Raw genomic sequence first — 15,322 nt, forward strand, 5'->3', positions numbered from 1 at the left:
TAGAGCAAGCAGACAACAAAAAGGGATAAAGAGCACCCAAATTGGAAAAGAAGTCAAATTGCCCCAGTTTGCAGATGATATGATCTTATATTTGGAGAAACCTAAAGACTCTACTCAGAAACTATTAGAATTGATCAACAAATTTGGTAAAGTTGCAGGATACAAAAAATCAGTAGCATTTCCATATGCCAACAGTGAACAATCTGAAAAGGAAATGTAAAAAGTAATCCCATTCACAATAACCACAAATAAAATTAAATACCTAGGAATTAACCGAAGCAAATAAGTGAAAGGTCTCTATAATGAAAACACTAAAACACTGATGAAAAAAATTGAAGAGGACACTAAAAATTTAAAAGATATTCCACATTGATGGATTAGAAAAATCAATATTGTTAAAATGTTGATAGTACCCAAAACAACTTACATATTCAATGCAATACCTATCAAAATAGCAATTACACTCTTTATAGAAATAGAAAAAACAATCTTAAAATTTATGTGGGGCCAGAAAAGACCCAGAATAGCCAATGATATCCTGAGCAAAAATATAAAAGTAGAGGAATCACATTACCTGATTTTAAGTTATATAATACTACAGAGTAATAGTAACCAGATCAGCATGGTAGTGGTATAAAAGCAGACACAAGACCAATAGGAAAGATTAGAGAATTCAGAGATAAAACCATACATCTAAAGTGAACTTATTTTCAACAAAGGTGCCAAGAACATATGTTGGGGAAAGAATGGTCTGTTCAATGAGAACACTTGGACAAAGGGTGGGGAGCATCACACATGGGAGCCTGTCATGGAGTGGGGGACATGGGGAGGGATAGCATTAGGAGAAATACCTATTGTAAATGATGAGTAAATGGGTGCAGCAAACCAACATGGCACACATATATCTATATAACAAACCTGCACATTGTACACATGTACCCTAGAACTTAAAGTATAATAATAAATTTTTTAAAAAAGAATGGTCTGTTCAATAAATGGTGCTGAGAAAACTATATATCCATATGTAGAAGAATAAAATTAGACCCTTATCTTGACATATACAAAACTCATTTTGATTTGACTTTTGTATATGTCAATAATCAAATCAAGAATGGATTAAAGACTTTTGTGTATATCCAGAGACATACACAAATCAGAATGAATCAAGGACTTAAATCTAAGACCTCTGTCTGTGGAACTACTAAAAGAAATTGGGGAAATGCTCCAGGACACTGGACTTGGCAAAGATTTCTTGAGAATTATCCCACAAGCATAGTCAAGTAAAGCAAAAATGGACAGATGCAATCACATCATGTTTAAAAGCTTCTGCACAGCAAAGTAAACAATCAACAAAGTGAAGAGATACCACACAGAATGGGAGAAAATATTTACAAGCTACCCATCTTACGAAGGATTAATAACAAGAATATATAAGGAGCTCCAACAACTTTATAGGAAAAAATCTGAAAAATGGGCAAAAGATCTGAATAGACATTTCTCAAGAGAAGACATACAAAAGGCAAACAGGCATATGGAAATGTATTCAACATCACTGACCATCAGAGAAATGCAAATAAAATTACAAAGAGATATCATCTTACCCCAGATAAAATGGCTTTTATCCAGAAGACAGGCAATAACAAATGCTGGCAAGGATTTGAAGAAAAGGAAAGCCTTGTAAACTGTTGGTGGAAATGTAAATTTGTACAACCACTATGGAGAAAAGTTTTGAGGTTCCTCAAAAGACTAAAAATGGAGCTACCCTATGATCCAGCAACCCCACTGCTAGGTACATATCCAAAAGAAAAGAAATCAGTTTATCAAAGAGATATCTGCACTCCCATGTTTATGGCAGCACTATTCACAATAGCCAAGATTTGGAAGCAACCTAAGTATCCATCAATGAACAAATGGATAAAAAAAAATGTGGTACATGTACACAATGGATTACTATTCAGCCATAAAAAAGAATAAGATCCTGTCATTTGCAACAACATGGATGAAACTGGAGATCATTATGTTAAGTGAAATGAGCTGGGCATTGAAAGGGAAACTTCACGTATTCTCACTTATTTGTGGGACCTAACAATTAAAACAATTGAACTAATGGATATAGAGAGTAGAATGATGCTTATTAGGAGATGGGAAGGGTAGTGGAAGATGTTGGGGGATATGGAGATGGTTAATGGATACAAAAAGTTGTCAGAATGAATAAGATATAGTGTTTGATAGCACAACAGGGTGACTATAGTCAATAATAATTTAACTGCACATTAAAAAATAACAGTAAGAGTATAATTGGATTGTTTGTAACAGAAAGGATAAACATTTGAGGTGATGGACACCCCATTTACCCTGATGTGATTATTGTGCATTGTATACCTGTATCAAAATATCTCACATACCCTACAAATATGTATACCCACTATGTACCCACAAAAATTAAAAATTTTTAAAACTATTTTTAAAGTTTTTTAAAAAAATTTAATTTCTATAGGTTTTCAGGGAACAGGTGGTGGTTGGTTACATGAATAAGTTTTTTAGTGGTGATTTCTGAGATTTTGGAGCACCCATCACCAGAGCAGTGTACACTGTACCCAATGTGTAGTCTTTCATCTCTCACCCCCCCACCCTTTCCCCTGAGTCCCCAAAGTCCATTGTATCATTCTTATGCATTTGTGTCCTCATAACTTAGCTCCCACTTATGATGAGAACATATGATGTTTAGTTTTCCATTCCTGAGTTACTTCACTTAGAATAATGGTCTCCAATTCCACACAAGTTGCTTTGAATGCCTTTATCTTGTTCCTTTTTATAGCTGAATAAGTACTGCATAGTGTGTGTGTGTGTGTGTGTGTGTGTGTGTGTGTGTATATAACATTTTCTTTATCCACTCATTGACTGATGGGAATTTGGGCTGGTTCCATATTTTTGCAATTGTGAATTGTGCTGCTATAAACATGTGTGTGCAGGTATCTTTTTTGTATAATGATTACTTTTCCTCTGTGTAGATACCCAGGAGTGGGATTGCTGGATCAAATGGTAGATCTACTTTTAGTTCTTTAAGGAATCTCCATACTTTTTACACAGTTGTTGTACTAGTTTACATTCTCACCAACAGTGTAATAGTGTTCCCTTTTCACTACATCTATGCCCTCATCTATTATTTATTGCTTTTTTGATTATGGCCATTCTTGCAGAAGTAAGGTGGCATCACATTGTGGTTTTGATTTGCATTTCCCTAATCATTAGTGATGTTGAGTTTTTTTAATGTTTGTTGGCCATTTGTATATCTTCTTTTGAGAACTGTCTATTAATGTCCTTAACCCATGTTTTGATGGGATTTTTTTTTTTTTTGCTAATTTATTTGAGTTCGAAGACAAACAAAAATGGAAACACAACATACCAAAACTTAATGATGCAGCAAAAGTGGTTATAAGAAAAAAGTTGATAGCAATAAACTTCTACATAAAAAGGTTTTCAAATAAGTAACCTAATTTTACACCTCAAGGAACTGAAAAAAGACAAATGAAACCCAGTGAGTATGAGGATGGAAATAACAAAGATCAGAGCAGAAATAAATGAAATAGAGACTGAAAAAGCAATAGAAAGTATCAATAAAACTAAGAGGTGGTTTTTCGAAGAAATTAGCAAAATTGGCAAACTTTTAGTTAGACTAAGAAAAAAAGAGAGAAGACTCAAATAAATAAGATCAGACATGAGAGGAGACATAACAACTGATACCACAGAAATACAAAGGATCATAAGAGACTACTTTGAAAAATTGTACACCAACAAATTGGATAACCTAGAAGAAATGGATAAATTTTTAGCCACATAAAACGTAACAAGACTAAATAATGAAGAAATAGACAATCTGAACAGACACATAATGAGTAGGGAGATTGAATCAGTAACGAAAAGTCTGTTGTAAAAGAAAATCTCAGGACTTGATGACTTTTCTGATGAATGCTACCAAGTATTTAAATAAGAACTAATACCAATCCTGTACAAACTCTTGAAAAAGGAGGCTTTCAGAGTTTTTCTTTTTGTTTAGTATTGCTTTGGCTATACAGGCTCTTTTTTGGTTTCGTATGAATTATAGTATTTTTTTCTAGTTCTGTGAAGGACGATGATGGTATTTTGATTGAAATTACACTGAATCTGTAGATTACTTTGGGAAGTATGGTCACTTTTGCAATATTGATCCTACCCATCCGTTAGCATGAGATGTGTTTCCATTTGTTTGTGTTATCTATTATTTCTTTCAGCAGTGTTTTGTAGTTTTCCTTATAGAGATCTTTCACATCCTTGTCTAAGTAGGTTTCTAAATATTTTTTTTTTCTTTTGCAGCTGTTGTAAAATGCATTGAGTTCTTTATTTGATTATCGGGTTGGTTGTTTTTGGTGTATAGCAGTGTTACTGATTTGTGTACATTGATTTTGTATCCTGAGACTTTACTGAATTCGTTTATCAGATCTAGGAGCTTTTTGGATGAGTGTTTTGAGTTGTCTAGGTATATAATCATATCATCAGTGAACAGTGACGGTTTGACACCCTGTATTCCAATTTGCATGCCCTTTATTTCTTTTTCTTTTTTCTTTTTTTTTTTTTTTGAGACGGAGTCTCACTCTGTCACCCAGGCTGGAGTGCAGTGGCCAGATCTCAGCTCACTGCAAGCTCTGCCTCCTGGGTTCACGCCATTCTCCTGCCTCAACCTCCCGAGTAGCTGGGACTACAGGCTCCCGCCACCTCACCCGGCTTGTTTTCTGTATTTTTTTAGTAGAGACGAGGTTTCACCATGTTAGCCAGGATGGTCTCGATATCCTGACCTCGTGATCCGCCTGTCTCGGCCTCTCAAAGTGCTGGGATTACAGGCTTGAGCCACCGGGCCCGGCCTCTTTTTCTTGTCTGATTGCTCTGGCCAGGACTTCTAGTACTATGTTGACTAGAAGTGGTAATGATGGGTATCCTTGAAGTGGATAAGGAAAATGTGGTGTATTACACCATGAAATACTACTTAGCCATAAAAAGGAAAAAAGTACTGTGTTTTGTAGCAATATGGGTGGAGCTGGAAGCCATTATTCTAAGGTGAAGTAACACAGGAATGGAAAACCAAATATTGTATGTTCACATTCATAAGTAGGAGGTAAGCTATGAAAATGCAAAGGCATAAGAATAATATAATTGACTTTGGGGATTCAGGGGTAGGAAGGATAGGAATAAAAGACTACATCTTGGGTACAATGTACACTGCTCAGGTGACAGGTGCAGCAAAATCTCAGAAATTACCACTAGGGAACTTACCCATGTAAACTAAAATCACCTGTACCCCCCCCCAAACTATTTAAATAAAATAAATAAAGAATGAAGGAGGAAGAAATACACATATGTGTTTTGGTGGGAGTCAGGGGAAGTTAGAGAGACACAGTTTTGGAAGAAAAAAAAGAAATGGAAGAGGAAGGAAAACTTTGAAAGTCGTTTTACAAGTCCAGCATTACCCAGATACCCAAACCAGACAAGAACACTACAAGAAAAGAAAATTACAGGCCAGTATCCCTGATAAACACAGACACAAATATCCTCAACAAAATACTAGCAAACCAAATTTAATAGCACATTAAATGTGTCATTCACCATGATCACATGGGATTTATCTCTGAGACAGAATGGTTCAGCATATGCAAATCAGTACATGTGATACATCACATTAACAGAATAAAGAACAAAAATTGTATGATAATCTCCATAGATGCAGAAAAGGCATTAAACAAAATTTAACATCTTTTTGTGATGAAAACTGTCCATAAATTAGATATAGAAGGAATATACTCCAATACAATAAAAGTGTATGACAAATCTGTAACTAACATCATACTCAATGGTTAAAAGTTAAAAGCCTTTTCTCCAAGAGCAGGAATAGGAATAAGACAAGGATTTCCATCCTTGCCGCTTCTTTTCAACATAGTACTGGAAGTCCCAGCCAGAGCAAAGAGGTGAGAGAACGTAATACAAAGCATCTAAATCAGAAAGGAGGAAGTTATATTGTCCCTGTTGCAGATAACATGGTCTTACATCTAGAAAACCCTAAAGAATACACCAAAAACCTATGAGAACTAATAAACAAAGTCAGCCAAGTTGTAGTATTAAAAATCAGCATACAAAAATCAGTATCATTTCTATACATGGACAACAAACTCTCTGAAAAAGAAATCAAGAAAACAATCCCATTTACATTTCCTATAAAAAATAAAATATTTAGGAGTAAATTTAACCAAGGAAGTGAAAGATCTCTGATCTCTGTGCTGAAAACTATGATGAAAGAAATTGAAGAAGATACAAACAAATGGAAAGATACCTTGTGTTCATGAATTGGAAGAATTACTATTGCTAAAATGGCCATACTACCCAAAGTGATCTACAGCTTTACTGTAATCTCTATCAAAATTCCAATGTCATTTTTCACAGAAATAGAAAAAATAATTTTAAATTTGTATGAAATCACAAAATACTTCAAATAGCCCCCCCCAAAAAAAAAATCTTGAGCAAAAAGAATAAAGCCAGAGACATCAAAGTACCTGATTTCAAAATTGCTGAATGCTATAGTAATCAAATCAGCATTGCACTGGTGTAAAAACAGACCCATGGATGAGTGTAACACAATAGAGACCCCAGAAATAAATCCACACATTTATAGTCCATTGATTTTCAACAAGGCTGTCAAGAACACAGAATGGAGAAGGTATAGCCTCTTCAAAAAATGGTGTTAGGAACACTGGATATCCATAGGTGAAAGACTAAAATGAGAACCTTATCTCACATCATGTGCAACAATCAACTAAAAATGGATTAAAGACAGAAACATAAAACCTCAAACTGTAAAACTACTAGAAGAAAACATGGGGTAAAAGCTGATGATACTGGTATGGATAGTGATTTTTTTTTTTTTTTTTTGATATGACTCTCAAAGCACAGGCAACAAAAACCGAAATAGACAAATGGGATTACATCTAACTAAAAAGGTTCTGCACAGTTAAGGAAACAACACAGTGAAGAGACGAACCATGGAATGGGAAAATATATCTGCACAACATCCATCTGATAAGGGATTAATATCCAATATATATAAGGAATAAAACAACAAAACAAATAACCCAATTAAAAAATGAGAAAATATCTCAAATAGACATTTCTCCAAAAAAGACTTACAAAGGAGAAAGGTATATGATAAAATGCTTAACATCAGTAATCATGAGGGAAATGCAAATTAAAACCATAATGAGATACCACCTCATACCTGTCAGAAAGGCTATTATCAAAAAGACAAAATATAAATGTTGGTGAGGATGTGTATACTGTTGATGGGAATGTACATCAGTACAGCCATTATGGAAAACGGTATGGAAGTTCTTCAAAAACTTAAAATAGTACTAATATATGATCCAACAATTTTACTTTTAGATATATGTATAAAAAAACTGGTATGTTGAAGAGATATCTGCATCCCATGTTCATTGCAGCATAAATCATTAAAACCAAAATATAGAATCAACCTAAGTGTCCATCAACAGATGAATGGATAAAGAACATGTGATAAATATACACAGTGGAATACTATTCAGTGTTAAAAAAGAAGGCAATCCTGCCATTTGCAACAACATGGATGAACCTGGAGGGCATTTTGTTAAGGGAAATAAGCAATGCACAGAAAGACAAATACCACATGATCTTACTTACATGAGGGATCTAATAAAGTTGAAATCATAGAGTAGAATGGTGGTTAACAGTGGTTGATGGTTTGAGGAATTGGGGAGATGTTGGTCAAAGGACAAGAAAATTTAGTTAAACAGAAGGAATAGGTTTAAGAGGTATATTGTACAACATGGTGACTATATTTAAAAATAATACATTATACACTTGCAAATTACTGAGAGTAGATTTTGTGTTATTACCATTAATATACCGTTTAAGTGTTATTACCAAAAAAGTATGTGAGGGAATACATATATAGTTTGATTTAGCCACTGTAAAACCTTGTAAAACATGTAAAACATATACATATATCAAGACATCATGATGTATACCATAAATACATATAACTTACTGGTCAATTGAAAAATAAAACAAAACTAAACCCCAAGTTACTTTTTTTCTCAAGGTAAAGAAACTAAAGAATGTCACTAGAAAACCAAACAGACCTTCTGTGGTTCAATATGACTAGAAGGGGATGGCTGTGGTGGCTCACACCTGTAGTCCCAGCACTTTGGGAGGCCTAGGCAGGAGGATTGCTTGAGGCCAGGAGTTTGACACCAACCTGGGAAGCCTAGTGAGACCCCTTCTCCACAAAAAAGTTTTAAAAAATGAGCCAGGCATGGTGGTGCATGCCTATAGTCCTAGCTGGTCCGGAGGGTGAGGTGGGCAAATCTCTTCAGCCTAGGAGGAGGAGTTCGAGATTACAGTGAGCTATGATGGCACCACTGCACTCCAGTCTGAGCAACAAGCAAGGCTATGTCTTTATTGATTTTTCTTTTTAGTTTTTCTTTTTTTGTAGAGACAAGGTGTCATTATGTTGCCCAGGCTGGTTTTGAACTCCTGGGCTCAAGCTATCCTTCCACCTTAGCCTCCCAAAGTGCTGGGATTACAGGCATGAGCCATTGCACCTGGCCCCTGTTTCTATTGAAAAAAAAAGACCTGAAGGACAGAGTCAATTTTCCTGGAAAATGAATTACTGTTTCTACAATAGTATATATCGTTCTTTTGGAGATTATGTTTGCAAGGTGATATGGTTTGACTGTGTCCCCACTCAAGTCTTATATTGAATTGTAGCTCCCATAACTCCCACATGTTGTGGGAGGGACCTGGTGGGAGATAATTGAATCATGGAGGCAGTTTCCCCTATACTGTTCTCGTGGTAGTGAATAAGTCTCACAAGATGGTTTTATAAGGGGAAACCCCTTTCACTTGACTCTCATTCTCTCTTGCTGCTGCCATGCAACAAGTGCCTTTTGCCTCCTGCCATGATTGTGAGGCCTCCCCAACCACGTGGAACTGTGAGTCTTTTCCTATTTGAATATCCTTTATTTCTCAGCTTGATTGCCCTGGCCAGAACTTCCAATGCTTTGTTGAATAGGCATGGTGAGAGAGGGCATCCTTGCCTTGTGCCAGTTTTCAAGGGGATGCTTCCAGCTTTTGCCCATTCAGTATGATATTGGCTGTGGGATTTTCATATGTGGCTCTTATTATTTTGAGGTATATTCCTTCAAAACCTGGTTTATTGAGAGATTTTAACATGGAGGGATGTTGAATTTTGTCAAAGACCTTTTCTGCATTTATTGAGATAATCATGTGGTTTCTTTGTTTTTAATTCTGTTTATGTTATGAATTACATTTATTGATTTGCATATATTGAGCCAACCTTGCATTCCAGTGATGAAGCCTACTTGATCGTGATGGATACATTTTTGATGTGCTGCTAAATTCGGTGTGTCAGCATTTTATTGAGGACCTTTGCATTCATGTTCATAAAGGATATTGGCCTGAAGTTTTCTTGTTTTGTTGTATCTCTGCCAGGTTTTGGTGTTAGGATGATGCTGGCCTCATAGAATGAGTTAGGGAGGAGTCCCTCCTTTTCAATTTTTGAGAATAGTTTCAGTAGAAATGGTAGCAGATCTTCTTTTACCTCTGGTAGAATTCAGCTGTGAATCCATCTGGTCCTGGACTTTTTCTGATTGGTAGGCTATTACTGCCTCTATTTGAGAACTAATTATTTGTCTATTCAGGGATTCAATTTCTTTCTGTTTCAGTCTTGGGAGGGTGTATGTGACCAGGAATGTATCTGTTTCTTCTAGATTTTCTGGTTTATGTGCATAGAGGTGTTTATAATATTCTCTGATGGTTGCTTGTGTTTCTGTGGAGTCAGTGGTGGTATCCCCTTTATCATTTCTGAGTGTGTTTATTTGATTCTTCTCTCTTTTATTAGTTTAGCTAGTGGTCTATCTATTTTATTATTTTTTTCAAAACATCAACTCCTGGATTCATTGATTTTTTGAAGGTTTTTTTTGTGTCTTTATCTCCGGTTCAGCTTGGATTGGTTATTTGTCTTCTTCTAGTTTTGGGGTTTGTTTGCTCTTGGCTCTCTAGTTCTTCTAGTTGAGATGTTAGGTTGTTAACTTGAAATCTTTCTAGCTTTTAGATATGGACATTTAGTGCTATAAATTTCCATCTTAACACTGCTTTGGCTGCATCCCAGAGCTTCTGGTACACTATGTCTTTGTTCTCATTAGTTTCAAAGAACTTCTTGATTTCTGCCTTAATTTCATTATTTACTTAAGAGTCATTCAGGAGCATGTTGTTCAGTTTCCATGTAGTTGTGTGGTTCTGAGTGAATTTCTTAATCTTGAGTTCTAATTTGATTGCACTGTGGTCTGAGAAACTGTAATGATTTCAGTTCTTTTTACTTCTGATTATGTAATCAATTTTAGAGTAAGTGCCGTATGGCAATGAGAAGAATATATAGTTTGTTGTTTTGGCATTGAGAATTCTGCCCTTCTTTGTTTTTATTGATCTTTGTTGGTTTAAAGTCTGTTTTGTTTTTTTTTTATTTCAGAAAGTAGGATCACAACCCAGCTACTTTTCTGTTTTCCATTTGCTTGGTAGATTTTTCTCCCTTTCTTTATTTTGAGCCTATGTTTGTCTTTGCATGAGAGATAGGTCTCTTGAATATTGCATACTGATTGGTCTTGGCTGTTCATCCAGTTTGCCATTCTGTGTTTTTTAAATGGAGCATTTAGCTCATTTACATTTAAGGTTAGTATTATTGTATGTGAACTTCATCTTGTTCTCACGATGCTAGCTGGTTATTTTGCAGACTTGTTCCTGGGTAATGGATTTTCCTTTCCATATTTAGTACTTCCTTCAGGATCTTTTGCAATGCAGGCCTTGTGGTGACAAATTCCCTCAGCATTTGCTTGTCTGGAACAGGAACTTATTTCTCTTTCATTCATGAAGCTTAGTTTGGCTAGATATGAAATTCTGGCTTGGAAATTCTTTTCTTTAAGAATGTTAAATATTGGCCCCCAATCTCTTTTGGCTTGCAGAGTTTCTGCTGAGAGGTCTGCTGTTAGTTTGATGAGCTTAGTGGGTGACCAGGCCTTCCTCTCTGGCTGCCCTTAACATTTTTTCTTTCATTTTGACCTTAGCAAATCTGATGATTATGTGTCTTGGGGTTGATCTTCTTGTAGAGTATCTTACTGGGATTCTCTACATTTCCTGAATTTGAATGTTGGCTTGTTTTGCTAGGTTGAGGAAGTTCTGCTAGACAATATCCTGAAGTATGTTTTCCAACTTGATTCCACTCTCCCCCTCTCTTTCAGGTACCCTAATCAGTCATAGCTTCAGTCTCTTTACATAATCCCATCTTTCTTGGAGGTTTTGTTCATTCCTGTATTAGTCCATTTTCACAGTGCTATAAAGAAATTCCTGAGACTGTGTAGTTTATAAAGGAAAGAAGTTTAATTGACTCACAGTTCCACATGGCTGGAGAGGCCTCAGGAAACTTACAATCAGGACACAAGAGGAAGCAAGCACCTTCTTCACAAGGTGGCAAGAAAGTGTGAGAGAGCAAGAGAAAGGGAAAAAGTCCCTTACCATCAGATCTCATGAGAACTCACTCATTATCATGAGAACAGCATAAAGGAAACTGCCCTCGTGATCCAATCACCTTCCCCCAGGTTTCTCTCAGAAATAAGGGGATTACAATTTGAGATGAGATTTGGGTGGGAACACAGAGCCAAATCATATCATTTTTGCCCATGGCCCCTCCAAATCTCATGTCTTTCTTACATTTCAAAACATAATCATGCCTTCCCGAAAGTAACAGTACCCCAAAGTCTTAACTCATTCTGGAATTAACCCAAAAGTCCAAGTCCAAAGTCTCATCTGAGAGACAGCAAGCCCTTTCTGTCTATGAGTCAGTAAAATAAAAAAGCAATTAGTTCCTTACAAGATACAATGGGTGCACAGACATTGGATAAATTTTCCCATTCCAAATTGGAGAAACTGGCCAAAACAAAGGGGCTGTGGGCCCCATGGAAGTCCAAAATCCAGCAGGGCAGTTATTACATCTTGAATCTCCAAAATGATCTCCTTTGACTCCATGTGTCATATCTGGGGCACACTGATGCAAGGGGTGGGCTTTCACAGCCTTGGGCAGCTCCTCTGTGGGCTTTCATTGAGTGCCTGTAGCTTTTTTGGTACACAGTGCAAGTCGTTGATGGAACTACTGTTCTGGAGTCTGGAGGATGGTGGCCCTCTTCTCACAGTTCCACTAGGCAGTGCCCCAGTGGGGACTCTGTGGGGGGGCTCCAATCTCACATTTCCCTTCCACGTTGCCCTAGCAGAGGTTCTCCATGAGGGTTCTGACCCTGCAGCAGACTTCTGCCTGGACATCCAGGGATTTCTGTACATCTTCTGAAATCTAGGTGGTGGTTTCCAAACCTCAGTTTTTGACTTCTGTGCACCTACAGGCCCAACACCACTTGTAAGCTACCAAGGCTTGGGGCTTGCACCCTCTGAAGCAATGGCCTGAGCTATATACTTTGGCTGCTGTTAGCCATGGCTAGGACATAGGGTGCCATGTTCCAAGACTGCACAGAGAAGCAGGGGCCCTGGGCCTGGCCCATGAAACCATTTTTTAAATGATGGTTAACAGACCTGTACTTTAACTATGTTTAATATGTTCAAAAAATTTAAAAAGAAACAAAATAATTGGGAAATTTAGCAAAAGACTGAAAAGCACTAAAAGAGCTAATGAAAATTCCAAAATGAAAAATATTCAGTGACTAAAATTAAGACTTCGTGGGATTGCATAACAACACAGTAGAGAGAGTTGAAGAAGAATTAGACTATCAGAAGATAGATTGGAAGAAAATATTTAGGCTGAAGTATAGATAGAAAAAAGGGTGGAAAATTTAAAAAACAGCATTAGAGGTAAAAAGGCTATTGAGAAAAGTATTTACATATATAGAATGAGACTTGTAGAAATTAAAGTGTGAGAAAAAATGGGACAGAAATACAATATTTGAAAAGGTAGTGAGTGAGGATTTTCCAAGACGAATCAAAGACACCCAGCTACAGACTTAAGAAGTGCTAGAAAGCTATTTCAGAATTGTTAAACAAACAAACTACACTTAGGCACTGCATACTCAAATGTTTAAAAGTATAAAATAAAGAAAATCTTAAAAGTATTCATAGAAAAAGACAGAAGGACTTCAAAGGAGCAATAATAGACTGAGAGTTGGCTTCAACAACTCTCAAAAAACAAAAGGAAACCAGAGGACAATGGCATACCTTTGAAGTGCTGAAAGAAAATAACTGTGAAAACAGAATTTTACACCCAGCAAAAATATTCTTCAAACAGGTGAAATAAAGGTATTTCCAAATGAAGGTAAGAGAAATTCTTAACAGTATACCTAGGCTAAATACAACACTTAGGTGTATTTTTTCAGACAGAAGGGACATAGTCTCAGCTGAAAGCCTAGAGATACTGAAAAGAAAGAAGAGCAATGGAATAGGTAGATATGTGGGTAAGTCTGAGTGAATACTGGCTATATAAAGATATAATAGACCGTGCGCAGTGGCTCACGTCTGTAATCCCAGCACTTTGGGAGGCCAAGGTGGGCGGATCACAAGGTCAGGAGATTGAGACATCCTGACTAACACAGTGAAACCCCGTCTCTGCTAAAAACACAAAAAATTAGTTGGGTGTGGTCACATGCGCCTGTAGTCCCAGCTAGTCGGGAGACTGGGGCAGGAGAATCACTTGAACCCAGGAGGTGGAGGTTGCAGTGAGTCAGGATCTGCACTCCAGCCTGGGTGACAGAGCGAGACTCTGACTCAAAAAGACATAATAATGTCTTGTGGTCCTTAAAATATCTATTGAATTGAAAGGAACAATAGTAGCAAACAATTTAGGAAGGGAGTAAAGAATAATGTAAAGTGATGAAACTACTAAGTTGTTTTAGGCATCTCTGCAGTGCTACCAATAGAACTTTCTTTCATGATAAAAATATTCTATATATGTGCGATCCAACATGCTGACAGAAGTCACATGTGGCTATTGAACAATTTAAATTTGACTGATACAACTGAATAACTTAATTTTTAAAGTTTTTATTAATTTAAATTTAAATTGCCACATATGGCTAATGACTGTTGTATTGGACTGGACAGTAACCAGATACACATAAAATAATAGTAAAGTAACTACTAGGCTAATGGAAATATTATCTCAAAATAATAAAATATAAAACAAAAACAATATAATCAAATATTATATATAAAAATAATAACACATAAGGTTAGACACAAAGGAACCTAGAATAAGGGGGACAAATAAAAACAAATAATAGGATGGCATATGTAAAATAAAATATACTAGTAATTACATTAAGCGAACAAATTAGAAATAAAGATTGTCAGTCTAGATTTAAAAACTCTATGTTACTTTTAAGAGGCAAACCATCAAACATAAGAATATAGCAAAGTTTAAAAGTAAAAGGGTAGAAAAACATTCACCATACAAAGACTAAAAAGCTAGCAGAGCTAAATTGATGCTAGACAAGATGTTAAGCTAAAATATTACTTGAGAAATAAAAAAAGCATTTTATAATGATAAAATTCTTACTCCACTAGAAATATATAGCAATTCTAAATTTGAATGCACTTAATAACATAAACTCAAAATATACACAAAAAGAACTAAAAAGAGAAATAGATAAATTCTCAAGCATAGAAGCTGATTTAACACCTCTCTTTCATTAAGTGATAAAAAAGACAGAAAAGTGGCAAGACTGGAAAATTTAAATAGCAAATGCAGATCATTTAACCACTTCTGGTGATGGGACCAGCTTAGAAATCTTTTCTCCAGGTTCCCATATGGTATTTTTAAGGGAGTATTTCTCGTTTCTAACTGTGAGACACAGATTGCTGTTAAGCCATGCTCATCAGTCCTGATAGCTGATAATGGCATTGCAGCTTAATTTTTATAGTTCTTTGCTTTTCTTTCAAAGTACTTTTCACAGAACTCTCATATCTGCAATGGTTATCTTTCTTTTGTAGATTAGGAAATGTCAGCTTAGATACTAAATTACTGTCAGTTTCGCGAATGATAAGTGTGTGTGATAATGCTAAGATCCAAGTCTTTTGACTCCAAATCTTCTGTTCCTTCTACTAAGATGTTGTAGAAGAGATGGCTTGTTTGAAACTTTTAATCTAACTTGGAACCCTTGATATTCAATAACTATCTGTTGCTCTTTGTTGAGCA

Source organism: Papio anubis, chromosome 8 (assembly GCF_008728515.1).
Source record: "Papio anubis isolate 15944 chromosome 8, Panubis1.0, whole genome shotgun sequence".
Taxonomy (NCBI): domain Eukaryota; kingdom Metazoa; phylum Chordata; class Mammalia; order Primates; family Cercopithecidae; genus Papio; species Papio anubis.